Here is a 16,032-nt window from a genome sequence, read left to right on the forward strand (position 1 = left end):
TAAAGCACAGATTTAAAGAAAGATTCTAAAGATTTTTAAAGCTGTGATCCACAAAGATATGCTGTAATCGTATAATTACTTTTTAACTTCAGGGTTTTTGAGAGGACTTCAATTCGGACTCCAATTTCATGGAAGCAATTTGCCAGAGACAGACTACTGTGGGAACATTTTGTAGCACATAGCCATCTTTTTGTGGGATAATCAGGTAGGCAGAGGTCTACATATCAAAAAATGCCCTTGCATCTCTTTGTTATAAATTGTACCAGTGATTATTTGCAGGCGCAGAAATGGAGGCTAATTCTGAAAATTGGGGCCTTAATATCTTGAATAATTTATAGCAAATGGGTCTGGGTAATTTGTAAGTTGTAAAGCATCATAAAATCTAAGGCATTTCCTGTATCCATCTGGCATATTGGTTAATATAGGCCAACTTAGTCAGGGTGTAAAAGCAATTTTAACACTAAAGAGGCAAAGGGACGCTTTCCTATTTGTATCAAAGCCACACCAAGTCCCCTAAGACTGCTTTTCTCTGGCACTGGATATCCATAGCGTTTAACTATTGTAATAACGGATGACATGCATAAACATTATTGAAGGTTAGTTCCTGCTTTGTGCCTAAAACAACTCCCTTGAGAGCACATACAGCTTCAGTTTCACCGTTACTTTTGTCAGTCATATATGGTGGGATTTCAGATACAGTGGCTTACTAATAACAGAGAAAATTCTTTACATAAGCGCACAGTACCAGGACAGATAGCTACCCGGCAATTTTAAGTAGTTTAATCATAATGAGTTTCAGTCATCAATATTTACGAGCAATTGTAGGTGGAACACAAACTGCTGGGTATTGGCAATGCTTTAATACATAATGGGGAATTAGCCACGAATAGACATGAACTAGCTGTGAACAGTTTTATGTAGGACAGAAGGATAAGACCTTGGAAGGCTTCTGGAACATGTACAATGAGCCTGAGTCTGGGCAGGCTGTTTGCAGTATGCAGATGCACCATCGGAGATGATCTGGGACAGTTTGTTGCTATAAAAGCTTGGTTTAGCAATAGCATAATTTTTATCTCACCATTCCATGGCACAGCAAGGCAAGCCTGCCTTATGCATGCAGTTGCATGCACAGTCGATCTGTATCTCAACAGCCACGACACTCATCCTTACAGAAACAAAACCCAGAGACAGTAATTCCACATATAGAGCTGCTTGCTTTTTCTCCTCCAAGTCAGAGCAGTGCCTGCAGCTTACCCCAAGTACTCATAAACTTTTCATTGATGACTGGTCTAGCAGGTTACCTTCACACTCCCATGAAGCTAATGCCTCCCTGCCCTCCTCCTTACCCAGGGAGGAGGGCAGGGAGGCGTCAGTGTGCTGATGCTCAAACCAGCATCAAAGCACAGATCACTTCAGCACACCCAGGGCAAGGGCTCATGTGGCTTCTGATCACCTGTCGCAAGCTGAAAAGAAGCATTTGTTCAAATAGTGAGAATATCCACATGTAAACTACAAATTACTTGCTGTTAAGTACTTTACAGTGTGGTGTTTAAAGGGCCTGGCGTTACAAGGCAGCACTGTCCATTCTGGTTTGCTACTTTTTTGTTGTTACCTGTCCTGAAACAAAAGCAACTGTTAAGTCTTGTATGTTATGCTATTTGACACGATTTTCTTTAACCTCTATAACTGTGCACAACAACAAAAACAACGGTCTCCTGAGAAAAGATAATATGCTAGAGGCAAATATCAGCTATTCTTCCAGGAGATGTTATAGTGAATTACCTGCCAGGTACTTCTGCCTTTTGTAGTTACTTGTCATAGGCAGGAGCTATCCAAAACTATCCAAAAAATCCAAAGATTTTTTCTTCCTTATAGTGTGAAGGTGGCAACATCCACTTAGATTCAAAGCTCACAGTTTATCTTCAAAAATGCAATGCAAATAACTGGAACAGACAAATATGGAGGTCAATATTTGAATTTGTAAATGGAAATGAGTCACTGTAGTTCTGCCCACATTTCTGCATCCTTCCTGATATTATAAATGGGAATACCAGCCTTTGTGAAAAACAGAAGCTAGCCACAATGCAAAAGAAAAAGATGGAATAAATAAGATATGTAAAATACATATTCCCTTTTCAGAACTGAACTGTGCACTGAGACAGAACCTTGAAGAACACATTTGCAAGCAACTAATCTGCAGAAACGATTCTGCTCTTTCTGTTTACTCCTTGCTACCAGTCATGCAGATGAGATGCTGGATACTGCAGGGAATTGCAGAGACAGATTCACAGCACAGACCAGCCAAAGTTTGGTATAAATGTTCTCGTATTAACAGATAAATCAAACCAGCACTGTATTTGCTTTGTGCCACCAAAGTAGTGCAGAAGGATGTGCATGCATGCAAAAATGGGAAAAGGGCTTATGCAATACACTGGAAGGGGACATCATCAGCCTTAGTTCAACTAAAGGCCACTTTCCCAAACTGTGCTGGCTAGCTTCTCTTCCAGAGAAGCTATCCAGCTGTACATAGGACAAGAGCATAATTAAGACTGGAAGGCACCTCTGGAGGTCTCCAGTCTAACCTCCTGGCCCAAGCAAGGCCGGCTCTGGGATCAGACCAGGCTGCTCAAGGTTTGTCTCCTGGCAGCTGTTGAAAACCTCCAAGGACGAAGGTTAGATGCCTCCCTCCCACATACCACCATACTAGCCCACAGGCAAGAGTGGTAGCTGTGGCCGTTGTGTACCCACAGCCACGACAGGCCAGCTAAGCACTGGCCTGCTTAGGTCCACCAGATGTGAGCCGAGTCTTCATCCACCTGCCGCAAGCCTTGTGGAACCTCAACCCTCTGACACAGGGGCTGAGGAGCTGATGCAGCGTCCCAGCAGTACTGTAGCGGGACTCGCCGTCTTTTTGCATGAGGATTATTCAGTTTGGATCCCGCAGTCCCAGCTAGAGAGAATGCAAAGCCTTGAGTGACTGATTCCCTTGTTGTTTCAAATGCTTCTCTCAAATATGCTGCTGGTTGTTGAATAAGCAACTAGCAAATCCTGGAACATTTAAGAATACACAGTTTTATATTTATAGCTGAGTCTGAAATGTAGCTCTGCTCCTCATAAGTGAGACTGATTTTACTCTCCTTTTCTGTCTAGTTTGCTTGAGGAGAATGCAAAAACAATCTTCTTAGGATAATTTCTGAATGCTGCTTTGCAGCAAGTTTTAACTTCAATATAATTCTTATAATCAAACCTACAGGTTTTCATGAAAATGGCTCTATTTTCATGAAACTGTTCTATTCCCTGCAGTAAACATTCTCCCATAGAGCAGAGCTTGTCCTTCTGCATGCCTTGGTGCTTACTGGAGCTTAAGGATGACTTCTAATATTTAAAATTAAGAAGACAGAAGTATCAAACTTTGTGTCTACCTTAGCAAAGCCTGTTGAAGACTTGCCAGATTCCCGCATGCTGTTAACTTCTCCCACCATGCTCAATACAGTACCTAAGGCCTTTTTCTGTGACTTTTTAAAAAGTCATTCTTCCATGTCTCATCTATAAACTTTGAATGATTTTACCCATTTTGTGGAATAAATACTCTGAGATGGTTATCATAGGACATCAGCAATCAGCTGCTACTACCTGTTAACATCTGCTAGACTCAAAAGGCTTCCTGCTGCCCTGAGCCCACCCACAAATTGTCGCAGGAAGGGGCGAGGGGACCTCTGTGTGTGGTGCACTGTGTCTGTAAATCGTTTCAGTACAAGGGAAATTTTGCATGAGTTGGACTATTCTGGATGTGGAAATTCTACAGTTAATTATCATCAGGTCTGAATAATGCAAAGGAATGGCTTTCATAACAAAAAATCCCCAAAAGAAGAAAAACTTACTTTTTAAAAAAAAGTCTTTAATCAAGAAACCCCAGTTGCTCCTAGGAGGTGATCTAGATAGAAGAAACCGCCTCCAACACATGCATGATTCAAATACTCTTTTCAGAGAAAGTCTTTTGATGAAATAAGGGAATTAAATATCAAAAACCAACATCTACCAATGGCAAAAGACAGTCCTTAGTGTGACGGCTGGTCAGCTGAGTAGCAGAGAGCTGACAGCTCTATTACTCAGTTCATTATCCAAATGTTTCAGAACGTGAGATAATTTTATTAAAACAGCGATGTCAAAGGGTTATTAAGAAAAACTAGCAGAGAATGGTCCTTAAAAGAGCAGAAGAAAACACCAAAAATATGCTTGTCGGTATGGGTGGAGCCACACAGCCGCTAGCCAAGCTTTGCCACTGGCCCACAGGAGCAAAAAGCCTTGCCCAGGCACAGTGGTGAGCCACTGAGTGCTTTTCGTAGATGTCCTCCCAAGCAATGTCCCGCGAGCAGAAACCTGGCTATCTGCAGGTTCCTGCAGGCTTCTGAAACCCGGCTGCCAGGCAACAGATTTCTCTCAAAGCCCTCCTTTCCCTCACTGCCCACCTCAATGTCCTCTGCTCCGGCAGGGCTGCCAGCGGGCTGGGCTGGGCCGGGCCGAGACGTGGGCAGCCATCTTCAGCACCAGGGCCTGCCTGCCCTGCCTGCCCATGCTCCTGGCGCTCGGGTCTGCCTGCCCTGCCTGCCCTGCCTGCCCTGCCTGCCCTGCCTGCCCTGCCTGCCCGTGCTCCTGGCGCTCGGCTCTGCCTGCCCTGCCTGCCCTGCCGGGTCCTGCCTGGCCCTGCTTGCCATGGGGCTGCTGCTTTTCTCTCGCCGCCGGCTGCTCCTGACAAAATCCACGGGAGAGGAATTGGCTTTGGGAAAGCTGCTGCTTATTTGCGAGGACAGATGGAAATGACTGACAGATGGACAGCGGGCTTGTTCGAGTCTTCTTGCCCTCAGAGAGAACCTAAAAAGTCTTGGTTTCATGCAGCATGTGCAAAGGGTACGACAGCAAATGGTATGCTGGTGGAATTGGCACAGCTGTGTGAATTTATACTGACAGATATTATATTGCTCGCCCATTTACTGTACCTTGTTACAACACATATGGCATTGGGTGCTGGGCAGACAGGGGCTTAAAGTGGCACCAGCAGAGCTCTTCCCCGGTAAGGGCTGAGGAAGACAGCACTTCTTCATCCCTCACCCAGTGCTAACGCTTGCAGCATTCTGTGCCCTGTGCATTTCTGAAAGCTTTCACGCGACTCTAGAGGCAGCAAAACCAGATGAAGAGGCAGGACAAATGGATACAGCGTCATCTATCAGCAAGATGGTCACAGTTTGGCAGTCAGCCCCACAGACTGGTTTGTCTCTTTTTTATGTCTGTGAATGACTGGCAGTTGCTCCGTCACCAAGAGATTAGGTTTGTTTGTTTATTTTCAATTGTGGTAAATTGCATGGAGTGGTATCTCAATTTGTTAAGGTTTTTGTGCATCCTTTTAAATCCCAGCTATGCTGCCCTCTCCCCTGCCCTCCAAGACACAGCCCATTTTCACCACACCGGCTGAGGAGCTTTTCAGACCCATATGCTGTCAGCTGATGGGGAGCTTCACAAGGCCCATCTGGACAGGATACAGTTGCTGGGTACAGCAGGAGCAGGCAGTGCCCTGCCACCAGCTAGCCCAGCTGCAGGCTTAGAATCATAGAATCATATCATAGGTTGGAAAAGACCTCTGAGATCATCAAGTCCAACCGTCAACCCAACACCACCATGCCTACTAAACCATATCCCAAAGTGCCAGTGCTTGCACCCTGCAAGGGGGGCTCCGGCCCCTGGGAAGGAAGCTGAAGACCCCCAGGGCACATGGTGGCCATTGCCCTGTGGGGAGCTGGCAGAGCTTTCCCGTGTTTTGCTCACTCTTGACATGCAGTATTTGCAGGGGAAGCTCCCAGGGGCATTTCCAACTGCAGTGACCTCTCTAGCTTTGAAGACAGTTCAGAGGAGGAGTGGGAGGTCAGGCACAGAGGAAGGCTTCTGCCAGAAATGCCATTCAGTTAGTTCTCCAGGCTGTTGAATGATCTCCCTTCGCTATTTGGGTAGGAAGCCTAAACACGAGCATGCTCTGCTTAGGAAGAGCATGCTGTGCGGGATGAACCAGCCACCCTCTGAGCCGAGCAGATGTGCATGCACAGGGAGAAGGACACACGAGTGGCAAGAAAAGGGTAGTGGAAAAGGCGTTTTAACTTAAAACTCAAAACAAGGGGTCAGGGCTGTCCACCTGCATGACTTTGGATCACCACATAAAGACATATTTGTGCCCTGCGGTGCAGTACGGTGCAGCAAGCACAACCTGCGCTAATGCCACAAAGCTGGGCTCTGGGACCAGGTGCCACAGAGCAGTGTCGGTGGGGTGCTGCCGGGCTGGCATGCATGCTGCTGTGTGCCTGCTGCGGCTGGGAGCCAGAGCTGGTATGGTGCCCGGCTTCTGGCCATCTCTGCAGAGCAGCAAACTGAGCAAAAACCTAATGGAGCTAAGGAAGCAGGCCTTTACTGTGTCTCTCAGCTTCATATCTCCATGAAATTGAGTTCATCCAGACCTATCTGTACCTTCTTTCTTTGTTTTGTTGTGGGTTTATTTTTTTGGTTTTTTTTTTCCTAGTGCAGATAACATAATTTCATGCGCTAAGGGGAGAAAGCAGTCTCACTAACAGGACATCAAAGCAAACCCAGGCTGTGCTGTGTTTGAAACAAAAAGCAGAAACAGTAGTTTCTCCATGTCATTTTCCTCTTCGCTGTGAATCTGCATCAACAATATTCAAAAGGTGGGAAACCTGGAAAAACCTTTTTTGGCAAATAACTGTAATGCTGCTGTAATGTGAAGTTATACATATGAAAAATACGAGACCCTCGAGGAGGCTGAGCCCCTGCCTGCATTCCCAGCAGTGTTGCCCTGCAGGCACAGCAAGAAGCGCAGTGAATCCACAGAAAGGTGCCACACCTCTTAAAAGCCCCCCATGGTTTACCTCAGTGTAAACCTGCTTCCTTAGCGCTCTGCTTGTGTTTGCTTTTTAAAGATCTGAATGGGGACTGTAAACTTCTGTCAAAGCAGCCGCCTTCTTTAGTGAAATGAGGTCCTATTTTGTAGAAGGGCCCTTTGATTATTGAGGCATCAAGAGAACATGCACAGTCAAAAATTTAAAAGAAAATGGCTTACAATGCCAAAAGCTTTGCTATAATTTATAAATGGAAGAAAACAACCAAGCAAATGTCCAGCCTCTGAGCATTTTCTTCCGGACAGCAGTGACCCCAAACTGAGACTCTGGGCAAAGTGTAGAGCATAAATTGAATTTCACATGCATGTCCAAGAGGACCGTCTCCAGTCAAACCTGTGACTGTGGTTTTAGGTGTATTTGCAACCCTTCTTGCTCAGTTATCATCTTTATTTGAGATACCTATAGCATAGTAACTCCAAACCTCTTCTTGTCTCTTTCTGGTTCTCTTTTTCTATTTGGAATGAAATAACTGTTTCGTTTAGCAATCTCCTTCCCAATCTCAAGTCTACAGTCGGTGCTCTTCGAAGTATCATCTCCTGCAGTGAGACTGTAGTTAGGTCTAACTTTCTGAACGCTCAGTGTTTAAGACAAATTGCTATTTCCATTGAACTGGGAGCCTCATCAGGCTCTTGTAACAAACCTTTATAAAGATTTTCTCAGGCACTGACCTGAAAAAAGTGAGAAAACTCTCCTTCCTCTGTCTAGAAAAAAAGTAGCTGATTTTACACACACATACAACTTCCGAGGTTTGGAGACCCATGCTGTGCATCCATCTGCATGAAATCTCTTCTACCAAGATGAGAATATTTTAGCTTTGCAACACCTACCATGCAAAGAAGTATGCACTGCCTTAGTTTTAACTTTAGTCCCATTGAGCTCAGTAGGAGTAATCCTGTGCGTAAGTTTAGACACACAAGTCTTAGCATAATGAGAGACAAAGAAAACATTTCTTCAGAAACCATGTATGAAATTTTTACTCATTTGGATATCAATACCAAAACCTCCATGAGCCAGGACTTCAACCATGACTGCTGTATAATGTGTCATTCAGGCTTATATTGCAAGTAATTTATAAATATGTTATCTGTCTTGTCTTACTAAGAATTAAATCTGATAACATGAGAAGAGTATCCCGCCATTTTTCAGACAGTTCTCACATCTTTCCATTTGCAGTGAATAAAAGAGAAAAAAAGAGAATTAATTTGTGTTGGCATTGCATTTGTGCAAAAATCTGATTTTGAATTTTGAATTTGATGAATGTCATAGAGTAATTAAAGTAAAATTCATGTCACCATTTCCTAAATTCATTTGGCTTTATGTAGGGCATATGGCAGGATTCCTTACAAGACAAAAACATAACGAAATTGATTTTTAAATGTTTCGTTAAAAATGCACAATCTTCAGACAAAAACATTTACAAACACTACATGGGACTTTTGGAGAAAGAGATTAATTTCTGTGGTTTTTTTTAATTGCCAAAAAATGTCTTAAACAAGGAAGCTGTTCATTCGTCAGCTGCACACAGAAGAGTTAAAAGAGAGCACTGCTGAAAGAAAGCATTTGCCATATTAGGCAAGGAGAAATAGGTTATCTCACATCCTAGTGAGATGGATATGATTAAACGTGTGGATTCCAGACACAGCTTTCAAGAGGAGGCTTTTGCAGTAATAAGAACTCTTAGTGTGATACATTTACACCCAAAAAATGGGAAAGAGGTATCATGAAGCTTTGTCCTCCTCAGGAGAAGACTCCTGAGGACACCCAGTCACTTGGTATGCTGTCTCCTCCTCACGCATTGCTTTAGAGGGAAACCCATCCAGGCGCCTCCCTGGGCACACAGCTGGCCTACAGCTAATGCAGTGATTTGCAAGGCTGCTCCTTTTCCTGGCGCTTTTTTCTTTTGCTTTCCCTTTTCTTTTCCTGTTCCCCCTTCCCCTTTTCTCCCTCTTCGTCCTTGTCTTCGTCTTCCTCTTCCTCTCCCTTTTCCTCTCCCTCTTCCTTTTTAATCTTTTTTTCCCTGTTTTCCCTTTCCTGCTGCCTTTGGTGGAAAGCATGGTGGTAGGGGTGAGGCTGCAGCACCTCTGCAGCTGGCAGCCAACCTGCTCCTGGCTGTCACCAGCAGGCAGGAGTTACCACAGCCCCTGAGCCTGGCAGATGATACAGAGCTGGAGCTGGTGCCATGACAGGCTCAGCCAAGTGCTCCTCCCTGATTCTTCCCACCCACATCTTCCTCCAGTGGCAGGAATCTGGGGCAGAATAAAAGCAACCTCCAACATAGTAAGACCCAGTTTTCAAAACCAAGTGAGGGTTTGTTGTCTGTTTGAGAAGCACACAGAGGGACTCTCTGCCAGGAGAAAATTTCATTTGGAGATATTGGTGGATGAAAAACTAAATATGAGCTGGCAATGTGTGCTTGCAGCTCAGAAGGCCAACCATATCCTGGGCTGCATCCAAAGCAGCATGGCCAGCAGGGCAAGGGAGGTGATTCTGCCCCTCTGCTCTGCTCTGGTGAGACCCCACCTGGAGTCCTGCGTCCAACTCTGGAGCCCTCAGCACAGGAGAGACATGGACCTGTTGGAGAGGGTCCAGAGGCCACAAAAATGGTCAGAGGGCTGGAGCACCTCTCCTACGAGGACAGGCTGAGAGGGTTGGGGTTGTTCAGCCTGGAGACAAGAAGGCTGCAGGGAGACCTTATATCAGCCTTCCAGTACCTGAAGGGGGCTTGTAGGAAAGATGGGGAGGGACTCTATATCAAGGAGTCTAGTGATAGGATAAGGGGTAACAGTTTTAAACTGAAAGAAGGCAAATTTAGATTAGATAGAAATTCTTTACAATGAGGGTGTTGAGGCACTGGCACAGGTTGCCCAGAGAAGCTGTGGCTGCCCCCTCCCTGGAAGTGTTCAAGGCTGGGTTGGATGGGGCTTTGAGCAACCTGATCTAGTGGAAGGTGTCCCTGCCCATGGCAGAGGTGTTGGAACCAGATGATCTTTAAGGTCTGTTCCAACCCAGCCCATTCTGTGATTCTGTGATTCTATGATTTCTTGCTGCCAAGAGCAGAGCTTGCTGCATGGGGGCTGCACATGCCGTACACCTCTGGTGAAGGCGAGGTGCGTGCACCAGCGAGCACCATGGCACCAGGTGCTTCATGTGTCTTCTGCATATGGGTAACGGGAAAGCCATTAGGTTGGAGCTGGTGTCCTGAAACATGGGGCTACAAAACTCCGTGCTAAGGGAAGCTGGTGTCCCCGCTAAGGAGCAGGAGTGCTGCTGCTCTCGTCCTGGGTCTGCCCCGGCAGCGGGAGCGGGTGTCCTGCGGAAGGGCACCGTGTGGTGCCAAGCAGGGCTGCAGGGCTGGCTGCTGCTGCTCCAAGTCAAAACGGGGTTGCTCTCTGGTAACAATGCACAAAGTCGGGCTCTGGATACCACAGCAGCCAGAGGCATCTGTCACTGTTTTTCTCAATCTAAAAAGATAAGGGCCGTAGCGTGAATTCATGCCATGCTATGAGAAGGTTTTCTGTTCTAGTCTGTAGTGGTTCTCTAAAACTCTTGCTGCTATTTGCCTTTCTGACTTTTGCTGCATGCTGCACCAATATTTTCAAGACAGTATTCACAGTAACTTTGAGGTGCCCTTTCTGAATAGCAAGAGTTAATGTAATTAGTTTAATTTTTAAATTAATCATTAAATAGACATAATTCAGGTTATTTTCATAAACCATTTTATAAATTCCATATTGTAATTTATCTGTTCAATCGATCTTCTGGGTAGTAAATTTGCTAGTAATGCTCAAAGCAGTCCCAAGCACCTTTTTCTAAAAACCAGTACAACAATGTTTGCTACCTCTGAGTCCTCTGGTAATGATTCCTACACTAATGAGAAACTGCATATTTTGTTAGCAGCTCAGCTACTTTGCTTTTCTGCTGTTTTTTCCCCCCAGACTTCTTGAACACATGCCATCTGGGCTCATTTGCTATTTAAAAAGTGTCTAGTTACCAAAGAAGAAGATTTTAAAGATATACGCACCTTTGAAAAGATCGACATTATGCTTTAATAAGCTAATCAGTTAACACTTGAAAAAAAATAAACCAGATATTAAGGACACAGGAATTTCTCAGTCAGAAAATTTGCGACAACCTTTTTATTTTTAGTTTTCTTCTATTTTATTCTGCTTTTCATTTTTGCAAATTCTCACACGTTGAATGAAATTGAGCAAGGACAAACAACATTTTCGTATATTCATAAGCTTATTCAGCTTACTGCTGAAGCTTTATTGAATAAAAATGATTTCTAAATGCCTAATCGTACATTTTTACTGCCTTTTCTAGAATGCAAACCTTCAGTGTACCTCTGCTCACAAAAGAAAGTATACGACAAAAATTTAGCCATGATAGAGAAAAACCATCTGTCAGAGTTCATGAAGCGCAAATTTAAGAAATCGTTTCTTGGCACACTAAAACCACATGTTGAAATCCTGTCAAGATCAACTGGTATTATTTTTGGCAGGATTATCCATATGAAGGCACAGATTAAAAAGTAGAATATCGCATGATTAGAGACAATGCATGTGCTATCTGAAAGAACAACCAATGCAACTGAATTCCTGACATGACAATTTTGTGCATTGTGTCCTTCATGCAGCAAACAATCTGAAGAGGAGAAATGATAAAAAAAAAGAATTTTTGTAACAGAAGAGATATACCATGGCTTTATATCTTATTTTCAGTCCACATCTGTGCTCAGACCCCAGTTTGCAGCTGAGCTCTACATTTAGGCAAGTCAAAAGTCAGAACTCCAGTATCAATGGGATCTGATTTGCATAAATTTTTAATAATTTCCTGGAGGCTAGTGTGACAATGGTTTACGTATTCAGCAGAATGATCTGAGAAAGATATCTTTTTATTGTAATGGAATAATTTATTATACACTCTCTATTTCTATGCAATTGACACATCAGTTATACCAATTTCCAGTATTATTTCCTGAGACTCCCCTTTTCTTGATGTGCGTTGAAATCCAGTGGTTATCCCTAGAATTGCAAGTTACTTCTCCAGTACCAGGACTGAGCAGTGCAACGCCGAAAGAGGTGGCTCCAAACTCCTCTGAAGGAATGCTTCCACCAGCGACAGTCCAGGAGCTGCCATAATATGATAACTTGCATTTCTTTTAATTGGTACTTAATACCATAAAGCTATAGGCTGTAGTTGAACTGTCTGAAACAATTTAATTGAAATATTGTATTTGCTACAGTGAATACGAGGTCAAAGGTGCTCAAGTCAAAGGGCTCAAAGGTCCCAGGAAATACTCTATAGTGTTTAGAAGGGAAATGTAATAATCTTTAGGTGGGAAAGAGAAATCAAAATGAAGGTTTACAAGATAACCACACACTGAAAAGTGCAAAATTTCACATGCAATGTCTGCAAACAATTGTAACTCTTTTACTTAAAAATGCTTAGTGTTTGCTGTCCTCTCAAACATATTTAGCTGATTTCTATTTAATACTCTTTTAAATCACAGGCTTTCAGTTAAGTTTTCACTGAGCGTTCAACCTATATTTTACACTTGCTTTCGCTGGGCATACCTGCACTGCCTGTAAGAAACATAGCATGCCCAGAAGACGTGTGTATTTAGTGTGAAGTCAGCAGAGGGTACATCCTAGTTCTGAGTCAATGGAATCTCAAAGCATTTATTGGTACATGGACTCAGATTGCAGCGGTGGCTCTAGTGAGGGGAGTTACATTTCTCTGCAATGGGCTAATGCCAGCCCTTCACACTGGCTGCAGAGGGTTTGTATGATGCATGGGGCTTAAACTAGTCCACTTACCCCTGAGGAAACAGAGTGATTTCAGAATGTTTCTAGGCCAGTAAGGAGTGCAAGTCTTCTCTTTTTGGACTGGGTTTTGTAAGAACAAGTGTCAGTGGAACAAACAACATGTTTTAGACGCAAAGTTCTTCAAGCTTTGTGGTCTTTATTTGGTCAAGACTATGCAGTGGAGCAGTTTGAGTTGCTATGTTGCTCTATCCCCCAGTGCCACCACTGTACCACAACCGCTCCCAGGTTCTTTGAATACAAGTGGCCAACAGCTGGAATTTTTCCCCCCATGCATGAAGGGACTAATTAACATGCACAATCACCCACACTCCTCTTTGGACGTTTGGAGAGCCTTCACTAATATAATCTTTGAAGAGTAACCCACTCCTTCACAGAGCTCCTAGAAACCAGCACAGAACAGCCAACTACCTGGCAAATCTGAGGAGCACCATCAGCCACCCAGTATTCAAATGAAATAACCATTGCTTCCGTTGCCCTCAGTCTTTTCTAAGCCAGATGGCATTGTGCTACAGGGAAATTACACACTCATTTTGATTATTTGCTCTCATCTGCACTCTGTCTTCCCCACCCTCCCCCTGGATTTAACAATCATTACTGTTAATAAGGGCCAGACCAGTGAGTGTTGAGGGGCCAATCCAAAGGCCAAAAAAGTTAATGGAAGACCTTTACATTTTGGATCAAAAGCACAGTTTCACACTCAGACATCTTCAGTGAAAGCTATGCACTCAGCTCCCATGTCATTCCAGCAGGAGCTGTGCATGTGCATCTGCAGATGTTTTATGGAGAGTGTATGGCTGCAGAACACTACTTAGTAGAGTTCATCAACATGAGGACATAATATCACAATGCACACGGAAGGTTAGTGGTAGCTTCATACCTCAGATCAAGTTTAAGTTACCACCAAATTTGATGGTGACATTTCGGAATCCACAGGTTCCTACAATGACCAGTTCATTGATGACCAATGATACAGACAGATAGACAGAGAAGTGGAGACTTTAAAAGCTTAAGGAGCTGTATGACCAGTTCTTGCTAATTTTAATGGTAACTAGACATTCAAAACCTGTTGCCAAGCAAAATAGTTGGGGAGGCCTTAAGAACTGCAGACCTAACAAATAAATTAAAGAATCAAATACAAGAATTCAGCAGTTTTGTTCTCACGTTTGATTTTACAACAATGGCTGCTTGCGATGGAAGAGGGTTAAAAGATATGTATGGTGAGAGGAAACTACGGCAAAAGCCCACAGTTTAGATCCTGGAAGAGATAAATGGAATGTACTCATCGGATGATCCTTAGCTGAATACAAGCTGCAGGGTAAAACATAAGCTTCAATCAACTCTCGCAAATAATTTGAGCCCAATGCCATAAGTGCCTTAAATTAAATCCCTCTCAACAGGAGCCAATCTAAATCATTAAACATATGTCACGTAGAGAGCTATAATCACTAGAAGTGTCATCTACACAGCATTTCATTTACATAGAAAATGTATTGCGGTTCTTAATTTGACCATTTTTCAATGTTCAGTATCTCACAGAAAACATACATAGTTAGAAGCAATGCTTGTTTTGTCACCTAGCAAAAACCACACGTGCACATAATTCTGTTAGCCAGTTTGTTGTGACATACACAACTATGAAAGAAAGATTTCCTGCCTCATAGAAGCATCCCTCCCCTTGTTCAAGATCTCCAGTGTGATTTATTACTGTCTTTAGAATTTCATAAAGTTTCAGGCCAGGCCGGATCGTTAAAGGATCCACACCTATCTTCCATCATAAACAAGCAGCAGAATTTCATCCCCTTACCTCAAAACTGAGCCTGTTAACTTCTACATGACTGCAACACGTCTCTCAGAAAGGCACTCAGGGCTGATTTGAATAAATGACAACCTGTCAAGGAGTAGCATTCTGGCTTACCGTCTTTAAAGTTGTCTCTGTTTTTTAAAATCATGTAGCACCCTGTCAAGTGTCTTGTCCTTGGGAAAAGAACCCAAAGCTCTCTATGTGACTCATGTCAATAAAACTTTCGCTAATCTATGGGCACCCAGGTCTTTAGAGGCTTGTCCACCCCCAGGTGGCGTACACATTGGCAATGTTCCAGACTTGCATGTTAGGGAAAATGATAACTAGAGATATCTCTGTGATCACTATGCTTCCTACACCGAGTGCATCTTTTAATACAATAATCGACAAACCAAATTCACTTCTAATCTTTAGTGTATGTTGGAAGTAAGTTATCTGGGACGGTGACTAGAGGTAGCCCAAGAAACTTCAGTGATACTGACATCAGAGTCATGCCCAGCAGGCACCAGCATTTTGTAGGCACAAAATAACTACGCAAAACATGAAAGGGAGAAAGGATGTGTCAACACAATACACCCGAACTGCTGCTTAGCCACATCTGCACCACTCAGCAAGTGTTTAAATAGCAGGGTTTTGCTGTAATAGCTTATTTCTTGAGTTACTGAAACCAATATCATAATGCTAAAGAATGTGCGTATGGGGTTAAATACTAATTTTGTTGAATAAAGGGGGAGAAGCTGCATTCACATCAGGGTGACAAGAATCACATCCTGAGAGAAATAGTCTGTTTCCTCCTGCAAGTGCCTGCCTGAATATGATGAGTTTATATGATATTCTTCAGGACAATGATGCCCCATTTCAGAAGCCCCTTTAGTCAGCCCCTGTTTTGTACCCTGCTTTCCTCAAGCTCTGCTGCAATCCCTTCAGAAGGCCTTCTTAAGTGACATGGGCATTTGAAAACCTTAGTCCAATATTTCTTTTAGAGCTGCAGTTTGTGCTTCACAAGAACTGATGAAGTCACTCAGGCAGTCCTGCTTCTCCAGTTTCAGCAGCTGCAAAACACAACAGCTTCAGCAACCAGAAAGAACCTCCATCCTCTTGTGGTAATCCACTCTGAAGCTTTCAAATGTGTCCACACGAGGAGCTCAGTTCAAGCTCTGTTTGATTTTCAGGGGAAGATTATCCTTGGTGTCACTTTGAAACAGACTTAATATATAGCTTCCAAAAAATGTAAGCCTGTTCAAATGTAGAAAATGTCAAGAAAATTCAAAGTAACACAATATATAGGAAATGTTACATGTGGAAAAGAAAAGTGAGTCACCAAGCAAGGAAAAAAATTTAGTATCTCATGAGCTGAATTTTTCATTTTATTTTGAAATTAAAGTTTTTCTCTCCTGATTCATGGTAACACATTGAAATTATGACCATTAAGGCCATAATTTATTCC

At 43.3% G+C, this 16,032-nt stretch overlaps 1 protein-coding gene across 3 annotated transcripts in view; it reads left to right on the forward strand.

The window, feature by feature from the left end:
- Window positions 1–16,032, forward strand: part of GRIK1 (glutamate ionotropic receptor kainate type subunit 1) — a 173,400-nt gene that overhangs the window by 62,121 nt on the left and 95,247 nt on the right. Inside the window, exon 1 of one of the 3 annotated variants that reach the window (XM_075433175.1) lies at window positions 6,590–6,725. The exons of the other annotated variants lie outside the window; for them this stretch is intronic. The gene's annotated coding sequence lies outside the window, so the exon portion shown is untranslated. Of the gene's footprint in view, window positions 1–6,589; window positions 6,726–16,032 lie in introns of those variants that run through there. 3 annotated transcript variants of the gene reach the window in all.

The sequence above is a fragment of the Opisthocomus hoazin genome, chromosome 1 (genome assembly GCF_030867145.1).
Source record: "Opisthocomus hoazin isolate bOpiHoa1 chromosome 1, bOpiHoa1.hap1, whole genome shotgun sequence".
Taxonomy (NCBI): Eukaryota; Metazoa; Chordata; class Aves; order Opisthocomiformes; family Opisthocomidae; genus Opisthocomus; species Opisthocomus hoazin.